A 19,515-nucleotide genomic window follows, 5' to 3' on the forward strand; every position below is an offset into this window, starting at 1 on the left:
TGGATTTCATTAAAATTAAGAATTTCAGCTAACCAGAGACACCTTCATGAATAAAAAGAGAAGCTATAGTCTGGGATATTTGCAGTTATGTATATCCAATAAAGGATTTATATCAGGAACTCTTACAAATCAGTAAGTAAAAGACAAATACCCCAACTAAAATATGTATAACATCTTGGAACAGCCATTTGACAAATTATAACATGCAAATGTCCAATAAACACACATGAAAATGTATTCCACATCCCTTTGCTTCAGAGAAATGCAACATAACTATAGGATACCTCACACCTTCATTACAACAAAAAAGAACCCTAATCTATTCACCTATAATGGAGCTAATAGAACTCTTATAAACTGCTGGAGTGTAAATTGGTTCAGTTATTTTAGAACACTGTTTGGTAGTATCCACTGAAACTAAATACATGTAGATCTGGTGACTCAGAAATTGCACATCTAAACATAATCCACAAAAGGAAATACATATGTATTTCAAAAGTTATGTATAAAAACTTGGTAGAAATTTGCAACAACGTGGATGGAACAGAGGGTACTATGCGAAGTGAAATAAGTCAATCAGAGAAAGACAATTATATGATCTCATTCATATGTGAATTTAAGAAACAAAACAGGATCATAGGGGAAGGGAAGGAAAAGCAAGACAAAATCAGAGAGGGCGATAAATAATAAGAGACTCTTAATCATAGCAAACAAACTGAGGATTGCTGGAGGGAAGAGGGGTCAGGGAATGGGGTAACTGAGTGATGGATATTAAGGAGGGCACACGATGTATAATAAGCATTGGGTGTTATATAAGACTGTTGAATCACTGAACTCTACTTCTGAAGCTAATAATAAACTATTTGTCAATTAATTGAATTTAAATAAATTAAAATAATTTGACAGAAACATTATTTGTAATACTGAAAGCTTGAGAAAAGCCAAATTATCCATAAATAAATTGCAGTAAATGTTGGGAGAATTATGCCAGACATGTTATGATTCCATTTATGAAAATTTCAAAACCAGCTCAAGCAACATGCAAGTTTTTTGATGTTGATAGAAGCTGAGGTTTACTAGCTGGAAGAAGGCATGAAGGAGGTTTCTATGATGTTGCAAATGTTCGGTTTCTTGGTTTGTGTGGTAGTTACATGAGTATTTTCATTTTTTTATACAAAAATATCAAGTGGTAAACTTAAGAGGTCATTAAAATATTCACCATAAATTGATAGCCATAAGTAAACAGTATTTTTTTAAAAGATTTTATTTATTTATTTGAGAGAAAGAGATGGTGAGAGAGAGCAGGAGCAGTGGGAGAGAGGGAGAAGCAGGTTCCCAACTGAGCAGGGAGTTCAACTCAGGGCTGGGTCTTGAGGGATCATGACCAGAGAGATCTCCTGGGATCATGACCTGAGCTGAAAACAGATGCTTAATCAACTGAGCCACCCAGTTGCCCCAGTAAACAGTATTTTAGTGGGAATATTATACCCAATTTCTTCTCTCCTTTTTACTTTTCTGTATTTTCCAAATTGTGTATAATGAATATATAGTAATTAATATATATATATTTTTAAGATTTTTATTTATTTACTCATGAGAGACACAGAGAGACAGACAGAGATACAGGCAGAGGGAGAAGCAGACTCCATGCAGGAAGCCCGATACAGGACTTGATCCCAGGCACCCTGGGATCACGACCTGAGCAAAAGGCAGACACTCAACCCCTGAGCCACCCAGGTGCCCCTAATTAATAATGTTAAAGAGAGGTAGAAACTATTGAAAAAAAAAAAAAAAGATGAACAGCTTAAACCTACTAGCCAGTCAGGTCCTAGTAAACTTAAAGTTATGCAAAATTAAATATAGAACAAACTATATTCATGTGAGCCAGCACAGTTAGAATTACACAACTAGATCTGATTGCAAAGGAGAGCATGAGAGAAAGAGGAGCACAGAGAAGGAAGGCACAAGGAGAACCATTGCTTTGGAAAACAAGAGGGGCTGAATTTTGTGAATTCTTGCAGCCAGCAGGGCTTAAAGCCTGGAGTTTTAAAGGTTAGCAGGGTTGGGTGGGAAAGAGCCCAGAGGGCACTGTCCTGCTCCTGGAGAGAAGGCAGGCAAACAACCAAGGAGCAGATAGCATGGAGACAGTGATCTGAGGAACTCCTAGGGCACACAGAGGAGAGATCACTCTCTCTACTTGGAACACATCCCTGAGAGGCAGCATTCATGGAGACACCTCTCCAGAACAAAGGAGTCAGCTGGTGCCATTTTCCTCCCACACTCCAGCACAAACACAGAGCCATGTGTGAGAAGCGTGCACAGCCTCATGTTGGCTGCCTAACTTATTTACATCAAGCCCCACCCCCTGTATTCTGGCAGGACAGCCCTTCTCAGTCAAACGTGCCTCAGTCCCAGTGTGGTGGGCCTCTCCCCCAGAAGACCAGCACAAGGCCCTGCCCACACCACATCTCCTGACCAGACAGTTCTACAGGGCCTCAGTTCTGGTGGAGCTGGTGTCAGGACTCATTTCACAAGCACACCACAGCACACCTAGTCACAATTGGCCACATTTAGGCCAGGGATCAAATACTGCCCATAGCAAAAACACAATAGCAGGGTGCAGGCGACACACACTACAGACACTCCCTGAAGCCCCTGGCCATGAGCACTACATGACCTTTTCTTCATAAGGCCATTATTTTCAGGAGTAGGAGACATAACTGGCTTTTCTAGCACACAGAAGAAGGCAGAGACCTAGACAAAATGCCAAGATGGAGGAATTTATCCCAAATGAAAGAACAAGATAAAGCCAAGGCCAGAGATTTAAGCGAAATAACATGCCTAATGGGGAACTGAAAGCAACAATCATAGGGATACTCACTGGATTTGAGAAAAGAATAGAAGACATTGGAGACCCGTACCCATAGAGACAAAAGAGTTTACAAAGCATCAATCAGAGATGAAGGATGCAATCAATAAGTGAGATTGGAAGCAGGCATGACACAATGAGCAGCAGGCTGGGAGAAGCAGAGGAATGAGTTAGTGACTTAGAAGGCCAGGTGATGGAGAGCACTGAAGGTGAACAAAAGAGAGAAAGAAGAATTAGGCAACACAGGAATAGACTTAGGGAATTCAATAACTCCACCAAATATAGTAATTAATTACAATGGCAATAAATACATATCTATAAATAATTACTTTGAGGGGCTCCTGGGTGGCTCAGTTGTTTAAGTGTCTGCCTTTGCCTCAGGTCATGACCTCAGGGTCTTGAGACTAAGCCCTCTATTGTCCTCCCTGTTCAGAGGGGCATCTGCTTCTACCTCTCTCTCTTCCCTCTCCGCCTGTTGGTGCTCTCTTTCTCAAATAATTAAATAAAATCTTAAAAGAAATATTACTTTAAATGTAAATGGACTAAATGCTCCAATCAAAAGACACAGGGTGTCAGAATGGATAAAAAACCAAGACCCATCTATATGCTGCCTGCAAGGGACTCTTTCTAGACCTAAGGACACCTGCAGATTGAAAGTGAGGGGGTGAAGAATGAGTGTCAAAAGAAAGTCAGAGTAGCAATTCTTCTATCAAACTAGACTTTTTTATTCATATATGTATATATGTATATATTTTAAAGATTTACTTGTTTATTTTAGAGACAGAAAGAGAGCATGAGTGGGAGTAGAAGGAGAGGGAGTGAGAATCTCAAGCAGACTCCACATTGATGCACAGCCCAATATGGTGCTCGATCCCATGACCCCGAAATCATGACCTGAGCAGAAACCAAGAGTTTGATGCTTAACTGATTGCATCCACCCTGGTGCCCCTGTTCCAATATTGTTTATATCCTACTTGGTATCAGTGTAGTACTGGCCTCATGATATGTTCCCTCTATTCCATTATTTGTAAGATTTTGACAGTGTCATTAATTATTTTTTAAAAATATTTGGTACAATTCACCAGTGAAATCCTGTGGTCTTGGGTTTTTCTATGCTGGGAGATTTTTTATTCCTATTCAACTTTCATTCTTGTTATTAGACTAAGAAGATATCATATTTCTTGTATTCAAGGTTCATATCAATATTGGTAACTTAGTGTTTTTAGGAATTACCTGTTTTTTCTAAGTTAACTGAATTGTTAGTATATAATTGTTTATAGTGATCTGTTATCACACTGTGTATTTCTGTGATTATTTGTTGTATTGTTTTCTTTTCCATTTCTTATTTTGCTTTTTGAGTTTTTTTTTTTTTTTTTCTTAATTTAAAGCTTTGACAATTTTGTTTATTTTTGGGGGGGAGAACTGGTCATTACTTTAAATGTTATATTACTGTTTATTCTGGTCTTTATTTTATTCATTTCTGATTTTTCTTTGTTATTTTTTTCCTCTACTAAATTTCAGCTAAGTTTCTTCTTTTTCTAGTTCTTTGTGGTGTAACATTGTTTATTTGAATTTTTTTTATTAATACAAGCATTTATAGCATAACTTTCACTCTAACATCTAATTTTGCTGCATCCCATAGGTTTTAGAATATTGTTTTCTTTTTCTTTTGTCTTTAGACATATTTTGATTTGCCATTTGATTTCTTATTTGTCCCATTGCTTGTGTAATCATGTGTTAATATTTACATATTAAATATTTAATATTTACATTTTAGATTTTCAAGTTTTGTTTACTATTGATTTTTTAGTTTTGTACCATTGCAGTTAGAAAATATACTTAATATGATTTCAGTCTTCTTGAATATGTAAGATTTGTTATGTCTCCTTTTATGTGATTAAGGGTATTCTTCTGGGTGGACTTGAAGAAAATGTGTATTCTCATTTTTCTTGGAAAAAGAATCTTTTAGAACCTTGTTTTCTGAAGTATGCTTCAAGTAAAAATGTTCTTGTGGAAAACAAATAACTTTTACTGAGGGTACTCTTTTAAAATAAAACATATCAGAGGATGGATGAAATAGGTGAAGGGGATTAAGTGTGCACTTACGATGATGAACACTGAGTATTAATCTATAAGATTGTTGAATTAATATATTGTACACCTGAAACTAATATAACACTGTATGTTAACTATACTTAAATTGACACTAAAAACTTAATTTAAAAAAAAAGAATTACACAACTAGAATCATAAGGATGAGACCACCAGAGTCCAATGTCATCTCTACAGGAGGCTGCTAAATAAATGGTCTCTTGCAAGACAGCTGACCACAGTGTCTTTGAGAGACACTTTGAGAGACACTTTCAATTTTACCAGTTTATTACAAGGACAAAAATAAGGGAAAAAAGGTTTAAAAATAAAGCTAATAACCTTTTCATGACAGAATATTAACAATTTTGACTATGTGGTTTTTATACCAATATAGCTATACAAAGTGAAATCAAACATCTGGTGATTGTATTTCCTTGAGTTGCCTTTGCACTAACTGCAATGGGAGCTCCTCTGTTTTCTTGATGTTTAAAACAAAGTCCAACCACATTGTTCCTGCAGTTGTAAAAGAGTTTTCTGGAAAAGAGCTGACTCCCCCCCCCCAAAAAAAAAAATAGAGAGCTTGATAAGAGGTTATTTAAAAAGAAATTTGTAAACATTATGTATTGTTGGACCCTAAGAGTTAGAGGGTAAGCACCAGGGATCTGTTATCTAAAAACCCTGGATTTCACTCCCTCCAGAGCAGTTTGGCAGGACTCCCACCAGCATGTTTGAGCCTTCTTGAGCCTTCTAGTTTCTGGATGAAACTGATAAAAATAATACATTTGGGAAGCAGGCTCAAATTCAATTATGGATAACTCAAATGGATTACTCAAGTGGATTACTCAATTATGCTTATAGGAAAGATAATTGAGACCCAGAGGACCAACAATAATTAATAAACACCAAGAACAAAGGTTATACTCTACCACAGAAATTAAATAAATGCATGCTGTTATTTAAATAACGCCACGGAAACATGTAGGTTTCAGTCCAATGCTGATCCGCTCTGGTTGGCCTGCATTCTTTTGGAAGAACGCCCTCCTCAAATGCCAGGGTGAAGAGAACCTTGGGTAGAATGTCAGAAGTGGATATTATTTCTAGTCCTTCAAATAGTTTTGTTAAGTTTCATGAGTTACTTAAGTTTTTGTTAACATATTTTAATATGATTATTTTTAATTTGATTATTAAATTTTTTAATTTGATTATTTTCAAACCTACCCCAAACTCAAAAGAATACAATGATTACCTGTATACCTTTTACATAAATTTTCCAGTTGTTGACATTTTGCTACATTTGCATTTCCCCTCTCTTTATGTATATATATAGTATAGATATTCATGTATTTATGTATTTGTTCTAATTAACTAAAACAAAAATAATTTGCAGATATGATACTTCACCTTCCATAATTTTTTATGCATCTTCTAAGAACAAGACATTTTCTTACATAACTGCAATTGCTCTACTCCTAAGATTTTTAATTTTGCTTCAGTAATATTATCTGACATAGAGTCCATATTCAATTTTTCCCACGTGTCCCTCAAATTTCATTTATAGGTATTTTTTCCTCTCAGCCCAGGACCCATTCACTGTCAGGTTATCATGTCTCTGTAGTATCCTTTAATCCAGAACATTCATCCATTTTTTTTGTTTGTCAAAGCATTGATATATTTTAAGAATCCAAGTCTGTTATTTGGTAGGAGGGACCATAACCTGAATTTGTCTTATTATTTCTTCATGATCAGCTGTAGTACTGCTAAGTTTGATTGCTTGGTTAATGTGTGTCCTCCAGATGTTTCCATTGTGAAGATCATTTCCCTTTGTGATTTGGACCATGTGAGTGATATTTCCATTGTAAAGAGAGTTTCCCTTTGTAATAAGTAACATGTGTGTGATACTTGGAGATCTCATAGATACCCTGTTCTCCAGTTTTTACTCACTGGTTTAGAATCCATTGGTAACCTTGCTTGAATCAATAATTACATTGGGGATAGCAAAATAGTAATTTTATATGTCTATCATCCTTCTATATTTATTGGTTGGTATTCCTCTGTAAGAAGAGTTTCCTCCCTCATTAATTTTAAAATCATTGTACACTAGGTATTTTTTTCTATTCACTGTATTATAATCTGTGTTAAAAATCATTTTTTTGGTGCTCAAATTGTTTTAGATTTGATCGTGGGAACCCTTTGAGCAGCTCCTTCATTTTTCTGACACATTCTCATTAGTCTTTGACTATTTCTTTGCTTTCTGGTCCAAAGTGGTCCAAGCTCACTTTGAATTTTTCTGCCACAGATCCAGAAATAGCCTGGGAATTCTGCTTCTTTTAGACAGGAAATAATATTTAGAAACAAAATATGGGCCATTAATTATATAGCTACATACATATTTATATAGTCATGGGTTTATACTGATACCTTCAGGTCAAATCCAACATCACAGGATTTTTCTTCATTCTCCCCCATTACACATTTATATATTCTTCTCCCATCTTGAGACCACTGGTTTCCAAAAATAGGAATGTATTTACTCATTTGCTATATTCTACAGAACATTCAAAAGTTTCAGAATTATTTATACCAAATACCAAATTTATACCAAATACATTACAGCCAACATGCTGCTAAGTTAAGTGTGTGATAACTCTGTAACTTTTTTTGTCTTTTGTATCATTAAGACAGTACAGTCAGCATGCTGTATTTAAAAGTTACTCAAATCAATTTTTTCTTTCCCCTGAGTATGTTATCTGTTTGCTTTTATAGGCAGGTTCATTTTTTTCTGTTTATATTCATTTTTTGGTTTTTAAAAAATCCTGTTTGATATATATAAATATATGTCTAAAAGGTCTAAAAAAAGATATATTAAATCTCATTCCTATCCTTATTTTTCTACCCTCTTAGCACCCATACCCTACACAAACTTCCATTAGTTTCGGCTTTATCTTCCTCATGTTTGTTTTGTAATAAAATGAAAATATATATGTAAATATATGAATAATACAACAGAAAGTAATTATATCTATCTATCTATATCTATATCTATATATATCTTATTTCACTTTTTGTCTTACAGAAAAGGTGACATATCTTGCTTTTTGTCATTTGATAACATATTCTAGAAATCATAATAGTTTACAAAAGTCCTCATGGGAGTATTTCTATGGCACTGTCGCACTACATTGTGTGGGTTTACAGTAGTGTATTCAGCCAGTCTCCTATGAATGGGTATCAATATTTAGTCCAACATTTTCCTGTGAAATATTATGCAATAATAAAACAATGAATGAAGTTGCTCATACATTATCTCCTATTGGCAGAGTGAAACTTGCATATATCATTTTGTGAGATGCTCCTAATGCCTCTTATAGCAGAGCAATTTACACTGTCACTAGCAATGCATGAAATTGTCTATTTCACTATAGTCTCATCTAGATATAGTCTCATCTCCTCATCTAGCCACCAGACTTTTGAATTTGATTTTTCACTGATCCGATAGGTAAGAAATGATATCTCATGTAGTTTTAATTTTCATTCTCATGATATTAGTGAAGTTAAAACATCCTTCACATGTTTAAAAGCCCCTTGAATATCTTTTTCTGTGGACTGTTTGTTCATGTCCATTGCCCATTATTACATCAGAATTTTAGTCTCTGTCTTCATTTTTAACTCTTTATAGTCTAGAGGGAGTAATCTTTTATATGTAATATATGCTACAGATATATTCTCCCAGTTTTTCATTTGTCTTTTGCCTTACCTTAAGATGTTTCATTGTTTGCAATACAGAAGTTTTTATGTCAAATTTTAGGTAAATTTACATATCCTTCCTTTCTTTTGTTGCTTTTAACTTTTGAATCATATTCCAAAGTCTTTCCTCACACTGAGTTCATAAAATAATTTTCCTTGTTTTCTTTCAGTAATCATCTGGTTTCAATTTTTACATGTAGATCCCTGGTCCATTCAGAACTTATTTTGGTGTTTCTTCTGAAGTATGGATCCAATTTTATCCTTCTCCAAATGGCTACCATTTGTTATACTACAGTTTACTTAAAAAGTTCAGTCACTTTGAACATATACTAAATTTCCATAGACATTGGAGTTAATTTTGAAATTTCTCATCTTTTTTACTAATAGACTTTATTTTTAGAATAGTTTTAGGCTTATGGAAAAATTGAGCAAATATTACAGATTTTCTATATGTCCTTCTTCTCTTCTGGCAGAGAGCCTCTCCTTTGATTAGCATGTCAGATAGTATGGTACATTTGATACAATAAATGGAACAATTGTACATACATTATTATTAGCTACAGCCCACACTTTATTCAGACTTGCTTAGTTTTTACCTAAGATCTTTCTACTGTTCTGGGTCCCATCCAGGATACCAATTGAATTGAGTTGTGTTTCTTTAGACTCATTTTGGCTGTGACCGTTTTCTAGAATTTCCTGATATTTGAAGACTTTGATGGTTGTGAGAAGCATGGTCAAATATCTTGTAGGACTACCTTCTATTGGAATTTGTCTAGTGTTTCCCTCATAATTAGACTGGGGTTATGAATTTTGGGGAAGAGGGCCTCAGAAGCATAGTGCCACCATCATCATCACACCTTTTCAAGGATACAAATTATAAAAGTAATTTGTGATTGTTGGTGTTGACCTTGATCATCTGACCTTGATCACCCGGTGTTTGTCAGATTCCTTCACTCTAAAGTCACCCTTCCATTCTTCCCTTTCCATGTTGTATTCTGTGGAAGGAATTCATTATATGAAGCTTACACTTAAGGAGTGGGGAGTTAGTCCCCTCTTTCTTTAGAGTGGGGCATCTACAAAATTCATTCAGAATTAGTCTGCACAGATTTGTCTCTCCTCTCTGAATTATTTGTTTATATCAGTATGAAGTTATGGATATTTATTTTATAACTTGGGTTATAATCCAAACTACTTTATATATATGTTAGCGCTCTACTTGTTCCAACTTTGGTCACTGAGAACTCTTTCATTTGATTCTTGCATCCTTTTGACAACAGTCCCATTATGATTTGTGGGTTGGTTTTTTTTTTTTTTTTTTTTTTGAGCATTATTTTACTTTCTAGAACTAGTCATTTCTCCAGCAGTCATTTCTCCTGTTTCTTTTTTGAGAATGGCATTAGAAACCTAGGTCATGGCACTGTATTTCTGTTCTTTTCCCTTAGTTTGTGTATTCATATGCCAGCACATGCTACTCTAGAGGCTTGCTAGTGTGTTCTAATACTTGGTTGCCCTGTTTCTCTTTCTTCCCCTATTATTGCTCTTCTTTTTTAGTTTTCCCAGCTTTTCTTTATATTATTCCATGTTTGTTTTTCATTTAAATTTAAAATCAATTTATATAGTTCTTGGGCATACACATAAGAGTTTAATTGTTGAAACCTAGGAAAAACCCAAGTTTAGCTTTAGTGGATACTACTGAATAGCTTTCTAAAGTGATTGAACCAGGGATCCCTGGGTGGCTCAGCGGTTTGGTGCCTGCCTTTGGCCCAGGGCGCGATCCTGGAATCTGGGGATCGAGTCCCGCGTCGGGCTCCCTGCATGGAGCCTGCTTCTCCCTCTCCCTGTGTGTCTGTCTCTCTCTCTGTATGTCTATCATGAATGAATGAATGAATGAATGAATGAATAAATAAATAAATAAATAAATAAATAAATAAATAAATAAAGTGGTTGAACCAACTTATGCTCCCATTAGTGATCTGTAAGAGATCAGGTTACTCCACAATCACACCAACAATTGATACTGCCAATCTTTTAAATTTTTACACATTGAGTCTAAGTGTTTTTTCATTGTGATTTTAATTTGTACTTCCCTTATGACTAGTGATATTGAGAATATTTTTATATGCTTATTGGCCACTTAAAGAAATTCTCTATAAAATTTGATGATTGTTTTGTCAGATGTATGTAATATGTATATTTTCCCTCAGACTGTGGCTTATTTCCTCACTTTCTTAATGATGGCTTTTGATAAACAAATGTATCTAAATTTAATGAAGTTTACCAATTCTTAATGGTTAGTGCTTTTTAGAGCCATTGAAGATATTTCTGGCTACTTTAGGGTATAATTTTTATTTAAGAAGTTCATAGGTTTGTTAGCTACCCCCAACTATTTTTTATGTCTGGAATTAGTAAGGAAATCCAGAATGTCTTCTGTTTGGGTATCCAATTGCTTCTTCACCATTTATTACAAAGAACATCCCTTTAGTGCTGTGTTACAGTGACACTTTTGACATAAATTAAGTGACTAAATATGTACGGGCTTTATAGTTCTGGACTGTATATTCTGTGCCTTTGGTCCAATTGTTTATACTTACACCAATATAATTGGAAATTATATTTGAAATTTGGTAGCGTAAATCCTACAAGTTTGTTTAGCTTCCATAGAAAAGACATTTTGGTACTATGATTGGGATTATATGCATTTATTTAGTTAGTTATCAGATTATAAACATTTAGAGATCAATTTGGGAAATATTGACTTCTGTATAATATTGAGTCATTCAATACATGATACACATTTTCTCTTTATTTCGTTACGTGTCTACCATATCTCATAGCAACATTTGAGCTTTTCAGTGTAGAAGTACCTATATACACTTATATATCTCACATCCAACTACTAAATGGCATTTAAAATTTAATTTCTAATTGTTTCTTGTTATTATATATAAATACAATTGGTATATTGGCTTTGCATCCAGTGACCTTATTAAATTAATCCTTATTAATTCTAATTGTTTGCTTATAAATCCTTGGGAGCATATATGTACACAGTCATGTCCTTTAGTTTCCTTTCCAATCTTTATAACACCTCAAGGGGATAGCATGTGATGTTAGCTGTAGATTTCTTTGTAAGGCTTGTTTTGAGAAGATAGCAGCATATAAAGAACTAGTGATTGATTTGTGGCACAACTACTGATAAGAGTCAGATGATTAGGTCTTTGCTCTTACTGAATTACAAAGTAAATGCATTTTTCTTACTTTTGTTGCTCAAAAATTAATCTCATCACTAGTAGTTAATAGACAAATTTATCTGCTCAAAGTTGGTGTTGTAGCATAAATTGCACTCAGCTTCACCAACATGCGACCAATTATTCTGCCTCTTGACCCACTTGGATCCTGGTTGTGATTCTCGTAGTGCAATTTCCAGCACCAATAGGCTCAGCAGTGGAAGAAGGGTCACGGTAAGGCAACAGAGAGGACATACTCTCTTTTATCTGTGGCTGACCTTTTCCTAATGAGTTTCTCATCCTCATTATCCTACATATGAAAATCACATCTGGAGAATATAGCAAAGTTAAGTGGTCTTGATGTCTATTTTTTTTCATTCTTTACATTTCATGATAGATATGTGTGTGGGTAACTAAAGGGCTAGTGGAAAGTATCCAGGCAGATCAGAGAAAACTTCAAGTTAGTAAATAGTTCACTGCAATACCTATATGAAGACTTCCTTATTTTATTTTCTATCTGTGCCTGTACATTATCAAATTTTTAGTATCACTCTCTTAATCTTGACCTTGTCACTATTTTGCTCTATATAATGATGTAGCATCTAATGCCACACTTCTAGAGAATGAATTTAGATGTTAACTAGGTTTTCATCTTTCAAAGAATGTTTTTCATTTATGAAACAGATCAATAATGATAATTTTTCTAAAGTTGTTTCCAGATTGATGAGAGCATGGCAATTATAACAATGCTGGGTTCTGTGTTGGTACTTCAACTGCTTTAATGTTTTCTTTAGTGTCTTATCTGAGTAATTGAATACACAATTACCAGCCAAAGTGATCTTTCTTCTCTTTAAGACTTATTTTGAGCATGGGAATTTTCTGTTATTTCTTCTTTAGAAATCTTTTCACAATTGCAGATGAGGTAGTTGATGCTATTGTAATTGTTCTCTATTCCATTCTCCACCTTATTTTTAAAAATATTTTATTTATTTTATTTGAGACAGAGAGTATGTATATATGGCAGGGAAGGGCAGAGAAAGAGGAAGAGAGAGAATCTCAAGCAGACTCCCCACTGAACTCAAAGTCCCAGGCAGGGCTCAATCTCAGGACCCTGAGAATATGACCTGAGCTGAATTCAAGAGTCAGATGCTTAAATGACTTAGACACCCAGGCACTCCTCCACCCTATTAATTGTTCTTCACTAATGTGCCCCAGTGAGTAGAAGAAAAAAGAAAACATGTAAGTATGTATATATACATATATATATGTAAGTTCATACGAAAGTGTAGGAACACTAACCCAAATTTATAATCCTTATCCATTTGTAATGTTTCCACATATTATTTAAACTTTAGTTTTTACATAGTTTTTAAGCATAGTAAAATATTTTAGTAAAACACACAAAATCGGGGATCCCTGGGTGGTGCAGCGGTTTGGCGCCTGCCTTTGGCCCAGGGCGCGATCCTGGAGACCCGGGATCGAATCCCATGTCGGGCTCCCTGTGCATGGAGCCTGCTTCTCCCTCTGCCTGTGTCTCTGCCTCTCTCTCTCTCTCCCTGTATGACTATCATAAATAAATAAAAAAATTTAAAAAAAACACACAAAATCATTATAACAATATAAATATAAACCTAATGATAGTTTTTGAAATCATCTACCTGGATAAGAGTTCAAGCTTCAGTTTTACAATCTGTGTGATGTTAGTATCTGTAAAAGAATATAATCTTATTTCTTGGAATTAATGTAATTATTAAACAAAATAATATGTGTAAAATATAATGTGTGAAATTTAAAGAAGATGTACTAGTCTTCTGGAGCTGCTGTAAAAATTGCCACAATATTGGTCTCTTAAACTTATTCTCTGACAGTTCAAGAGGTCAGAAGCCTGAAATGAAGGTGTAGGTAAGAGTGCCTTTCTGGAAGTTCTGGGGGAGAAGCATTCCTTGTTCCCAGTAGCTTCTGGTACCTGCCAGCATTCCTCAGCATTCTTTGTGGTTACATCAGTCCACTTTCTGCCTCAGTATTTGTGTTCAGATTGCCTGCTGCGTGTGCATGTGTACATGTGTGTGTTCTCTCTCTGCCTCTCCCATTAGCACAAATGTTCAGGATAATCTCCCAAAATCTATTCTTAATTTAACGGTATCCCTGAAGACCTTTTTCTCTTACCAGGTAACATTTATAGATTCCAGACATTAGACCTGATGTCTTTGGGTGGCCATTATTCAGCCTAATACAGAAAAGTAAATATTCATAATTATTATTCATTATTGGTGGTAGTCCTAGTTGTAGTAGTAATGACAGTAATAATAATGGTACTACTCTAAAAATAGTATATATTTAGAGATAATCTGATTCTGAATCTCATAAGGAAGAACGATGAATGAAAAAGGCTCACTTTATGGAACTTTGGAAATCAGTACTATAAAAGGCTACATTACACGAATCCCAAGATATCATCTAAGAATCAAATATTAAATATTCTGAGAGTTCTTCTATTCATATTAAAAATAGTTTAAAAGATAGAAGGAAAGAAGCTAATATTGTTGAGTATTTTCTCTGTGTCTGGCAGTATCTACTATTCAATAATAAAAAAATGACAATATCCAATATTTATGGAGACACTGTTCTAAATGCTTTTCATCTAATTATTCATTTAGCAAACTCTATGAAGTGCTATCATGATTCTTACTTTGCAGCCAAGGAAACTGAATCACAGATAAGTTGGCCAACTTGGTCAAGGTGGAACCGGTACTTGGAGCCAGGTACTCTGGCTTCAGATTTCAAATTAATAGCTGCTTCATAATACTGCCCCGCATATACAACAGTCTCTATGTATTTTGGTGAAATTTTAACTATTGTATCTGTAAAATGATAGCTGTAACATTTTTCTCTATTTTCCAAAAGACTGGCAAAATACTCAGTGGAGCAGTTGAGTTCCTCCCTAACTGGGCTTGAGGGCTCCCAGAACACTCTCAGGGAGCATGATTCTATCCTTGCCTTCCCTGAGCAGTCTTCTTCCCTTCCTTACTTTAATCTGTTGCCCAACCTTCTGCCATCTATTGGTCCTGGCTGAAGATAGAGATTTATGGGGTGGTTGGCGGGAAAATTTGGCTTATAGAAAGTCCATGAAAAGCCCTTCTTTGATAGTTAGGCATAAACTAGAGATTTCTTGGGTCTGAGGTATGGTTACTACTTGAGCAGTAGTCTTCCTAGAGTCTTCTTATCAGTTGTCTCTGCTTAATTTATGTTGCTCTGAATTTAGAAAGCCTGCTTAGGGAAGATGCATACTGAGAGTTACAAAAAGGAAGCTCTATAGACATGAAAGACACCAAAGAACATGAATTTCTCATAAAATCGTATTATTTTTACAATGTATTTGTGTTTTAATGTATCTGCCCTCCTGCTATACCGAACGAATGGTCTTTGCTTTTTTCTAAGACCGTACATGCTCTGGTTCATGTCCCTTCTTACCTAGCCAGTGGCAGCATGCTTGTGATTGCTCCCTATCTCTCCTGAAACATCAGTTTGTCCTTTTCTATTGTATCTTTCATACAATAAAAATAGACATTCTGTAATTTCTGAAATATTAAGAAATAAGTTTCCTTTGACCAACTTCTCTCTCCTTCTCTAGCTAACTTATCTCCCTATTTCTCTGCTTTCCTTTATAAGCAAGGCTCCTAGGAGTGTCAGTTTTCCTTGTATCTGTGTGCTTTCCACCCTTTTTCTCTTATATTGTCTGCAATCAATTTGTAACAATGACATTGCCCTTTTCAAGGTAACCATAATTAAGATGTCAAATCCAAAGGTCATCTCTCAGTGTTCATCTTGCTTAATTTATTGGTAGTATTTGACACAGGTGATCAGTCCCTCTCTTTTGACATACTTTCCTAAATAGGCTCTGGGTCATAACTTCTATGAGTCAGCTAGGGCTTCCCTAAGGAAATACCATAGACTAGGGTGGCTTACACTGCAGATTTTTAATTTCTCACAGTTCTGGAGGCTGGAAGTCCAAGATCATTGCCTTGCAGGGTTTGGTTTCTGAAAAGATCTGTTTCTGGCTTGTAGATGTCCACCATCTCTCTGTGTCCACTGTGTCCTTAGAGAGAGAATGAGAGACAGAGAAAGAGAGACACACACACAGAGAAAGAGAATCTTCTTATAAACCCATTAATGTTAATGGATTAGGACCCACCCTGAAGACCTCATTTAACATTAATTACTTCCCGAAACCCTATCTCCAAACACAGTCCTTGGGGGATTGATTAAGGCTTCAACATATGAAGGTGGGGGTGGGGAAAGGGGGGTGGAGCACAATTCAATCTAAAGCAATGGTCTTGGCAGCTTTGTTGAAAATCAATTTGCCATAAGTATGAAGGTTTATTTCCGTGCTCTTATGAGTTTGTTAATTTCTATAATGAGACAATATGGATTCAATATAAGTGTGGCAGAGCAACTTTATGACAGCAAAGCTAATGTGAGTGGAAACCACTAAGATTTAAGTGGACACAGCCTGCATAATGACAGCTTTGGTTATTTCTGCCATTGCTCACTCTTAAAAAAGGATTTTTTTTGGGGGGGGGATAATATATTTTTAAAATTTAAATATAATTGACATACAATATCCTATTAGTTTCAGATGTTCAACATAGTGATTTGATATTTTTATACATTACGAAATGATTCCCATGATAAGTCTAGTTACCATCTGTCATCACACAAACTTATTACAATATTATTGATTATGCTCCATATGCTGTATTTTGCATTCCCATGACTTATTTCTTTTATAAATGGAAGTTTGTACCTCTTAATCCCCTTCACTTATTTTTGTGCAATCCCCATCTGCTCCAGCAACCAACAGTTTATTTCTTGTATCTATGAATCTGTTTCGGGAAATCCCTGGGTGGCTCAGTGGTTTAGTGCCTGCCTTTGGCTCAGGGCGTGATCCTGGAGACCCGGAATCGAGTCCCACGTTGGGCTCCCTGCATGGAGCCTGCTTCTCCCTCTGCCTGTGTCTCTGCCTCTCTCTATCCTCTATGTCTTTCATGAATAAATAAATAAAATCTTAAAAAAATAAAGTATGAATCTGTTTCTGTTTTGTTCATTTTGGTTTTTAGATTGCACATATAAGTGAATTCATATGACATTTTTCTTTCTCTAACTTATTTCACGTAGCATACGTCCTTCGGTGCTGTTGCAAATCTTTCTTTACATAAGTCTCCAGATGTGGAATTGCTAAATTATATGCTAGTTCTACATATATCATCCTTTAAATTTTTGATAGCAAAAAACAGCCTCTTTGGTTCACAATGGCAAACTGACTGGCTTTTATTTAGGTTTTGCTAGGTTTACTGATTTGATTGTTTAAATTATTTATTAAAATATAAATTGACTCTGGTTCACAATGACAAACACTGGCTTTTAACAGAGGTCATTATTTACATTTTACTAGATCCACTATTTTGAATGTTTGTCGCCATAACTGAATCTACCTTTGACACTTGCAAGAACCAATGACAAAAAGCTTGAACGTTTGGAGATTCTGAGCATATATTTACCTGGGAAAGTTATCTTCCTCCACAGAGCAGTAGTTGTATGAAAGATACACATAAATGATCAAGGAAGAAGGAGCACAGAATGTCAGCCAAGTGTTAGCTACTACCCTCAGAGTCAGAGCACTCTCATTATTTTTTGTTAAAGATTTTATTTATTTATTCATGAGAGAGAGAGACAGAGAGAAAGAGACAGAGAGAGAGAGAGAGAGAGGCAGAGACCAAGGCAGAGGGAGAAGCAGGCTCCATGCAGGGAGTCAGACGTGGGACTCCATCCTGGATCTCCAGGATCAGGCCCTGGGCTGAAGGCGGCGGTAAACCTGCCCCAGCACCCTCATTATTAAACGAGGTTTTAGAAAAATGGATTGAGGTAGGGAATGGTTTGCTTCTTATAACAGAACTATAGTTTTTATATTCGTATATCAGCAAGAATGAAAGTTGCTGAAGATTGTCTTGGTTTATATTCCTATAGATGAGTAGGTAGGTAGATAACTCTCCCAACAGTGACTGGCAGATAGTATTATATAAGTGTTAGTTCTAGTTGTTTTCTTTGATAAAATTCTTCTTGTTATTGTCTTCTCATTAATTCAGGTCATTTGATGCCATGATCACATTAGCACATTTTTAGCATAAAAAATAAAATTAGGTTTTAAAATTGCACTTTTTGTTGAGTTTTCAAAGGTATTGCTTTATGACAGACATTTGGCCACAAAGGCCTTAATTCTGGCATGATACAATGAAATCCTAATTTGCTCATTATTTTGGAAAGGCTCAAAGACTGCAGGATATTCAAAGAAAACCTTTAAATCTTTGATTGGCTGTTTAGCAAGTCTGGTTATAAAGAAGAAAAGAGCGATAGAATTCAGATCACAGTTTCTTCTAAGGGAAGTACAAAAAAATCTATTCTGAATAAATATTTTAAAGACAGGCTATTATTGGGCTAAAGCCAGAAAATCATTTCAATGCTGAGCTTTTCTGTTTTCTTTTTCTGTTTTTCAATTGTGAGACTAGAACTTGCTACTTTGTTCTTTCCAAACTTCTCAATCCAGTTATACCTATAAGCAATCCTAGTCATGTGCTACCATATTCTAATCAAAATATTTTATTCTTGTTCCTGCTTTCCCTCCAGAGCACTGTATGAAATTTAGGCCTTAACATTTTGCACAGAAAAACAGATTTTTCTCCATTAGAAAAAAATCATTATATATGTAACATTTTAATATTTATGATATCACAGCATGATATATCATTATGTATTTAATATTTTATTAAACCTGTTTTCAATTTAAGTGAATCTTAAGTAATCTACACAGATGGTGGTAAAATGTTAGTGATTTGATCAACTTGGGGTTAGCCTGAAGATTAATCTATTTGCTAATATTTGTCTTTATAAATATTTGATGATGGTGGTGTTAGAAATCACATGAGTGTTGTATAATTTATAAGAGTAATATTTTAAAATCATGTATCACTTTTTTTGCTCTGGATAAGGAAGTCTAATCTATTTTAGTCCTTAGTATCCTAAGTATTCGAGCAGTTTCCTGATAAAGCAGGCACTCTCATGCGAAATGGAAAGCCTGGTGACGGGCAAGCACTATAACTAGTACCTTGTCACTCTGACACCAAATTCTATTATGTATTCTCCAAATTCTATTACCATTTTGTACAGTGCTTTTTCAAGTACCTTCAGTAACTTTTCAAGTTTCTATGTATTATATTTTATTATTTTTATATCTTCTAGGATTTAGGAATAAATCTAGGCCATGGTGGATAACTTTTCATAATACTTATTTCAAAATTTAAATTATTTAAAGCTCATGTTAATCATTCATTACTTAATTTTTAAATTTTTGATTATTTAAAAAGCTTTATTAATAAGATATATATACAATAATGGATGATGGGTAATGATCATCACTAATCATAAAATAATTGTTTTATCTTGACTGCTTGATTTTAGATTCACTTTTAAAATAATTTTCAGACTGGGAACCTCTGAGCCCTTGCCTATGTCACATTTAATAATGTTGAG

The 19,515-nt window shown here is 34.9% G+C and overlaps 1 protein-coding gene across 10 annotated transcripts in view; it reads left to right on the forward strand.

Annotated features, from left to right (window-relative positions):
* Positions 1-19,515, forward strand: part of PXDNL (peroxidasin like) — a 429,362-nt gene that overhangs the window by 156,280 nt on the left and 253,567 nt on the right. The gene's annotated exons all lie outside the window — the stretch shown is intronic.

The sequence above is a fragment of the Canis aureus genome, chromosome 28 (genome assembly GCF_053574225.1).
Source record: "Canis aureus isolate CA01 chromosome 28, VMU_Caureus_v.1.0, whole genome shotgun sequence".
Lineage (NCBI taxonomy): Eukaryota > Metazoa > Chordata > Mammalia > Carnivora > Canidae > Canis > Canis aureus.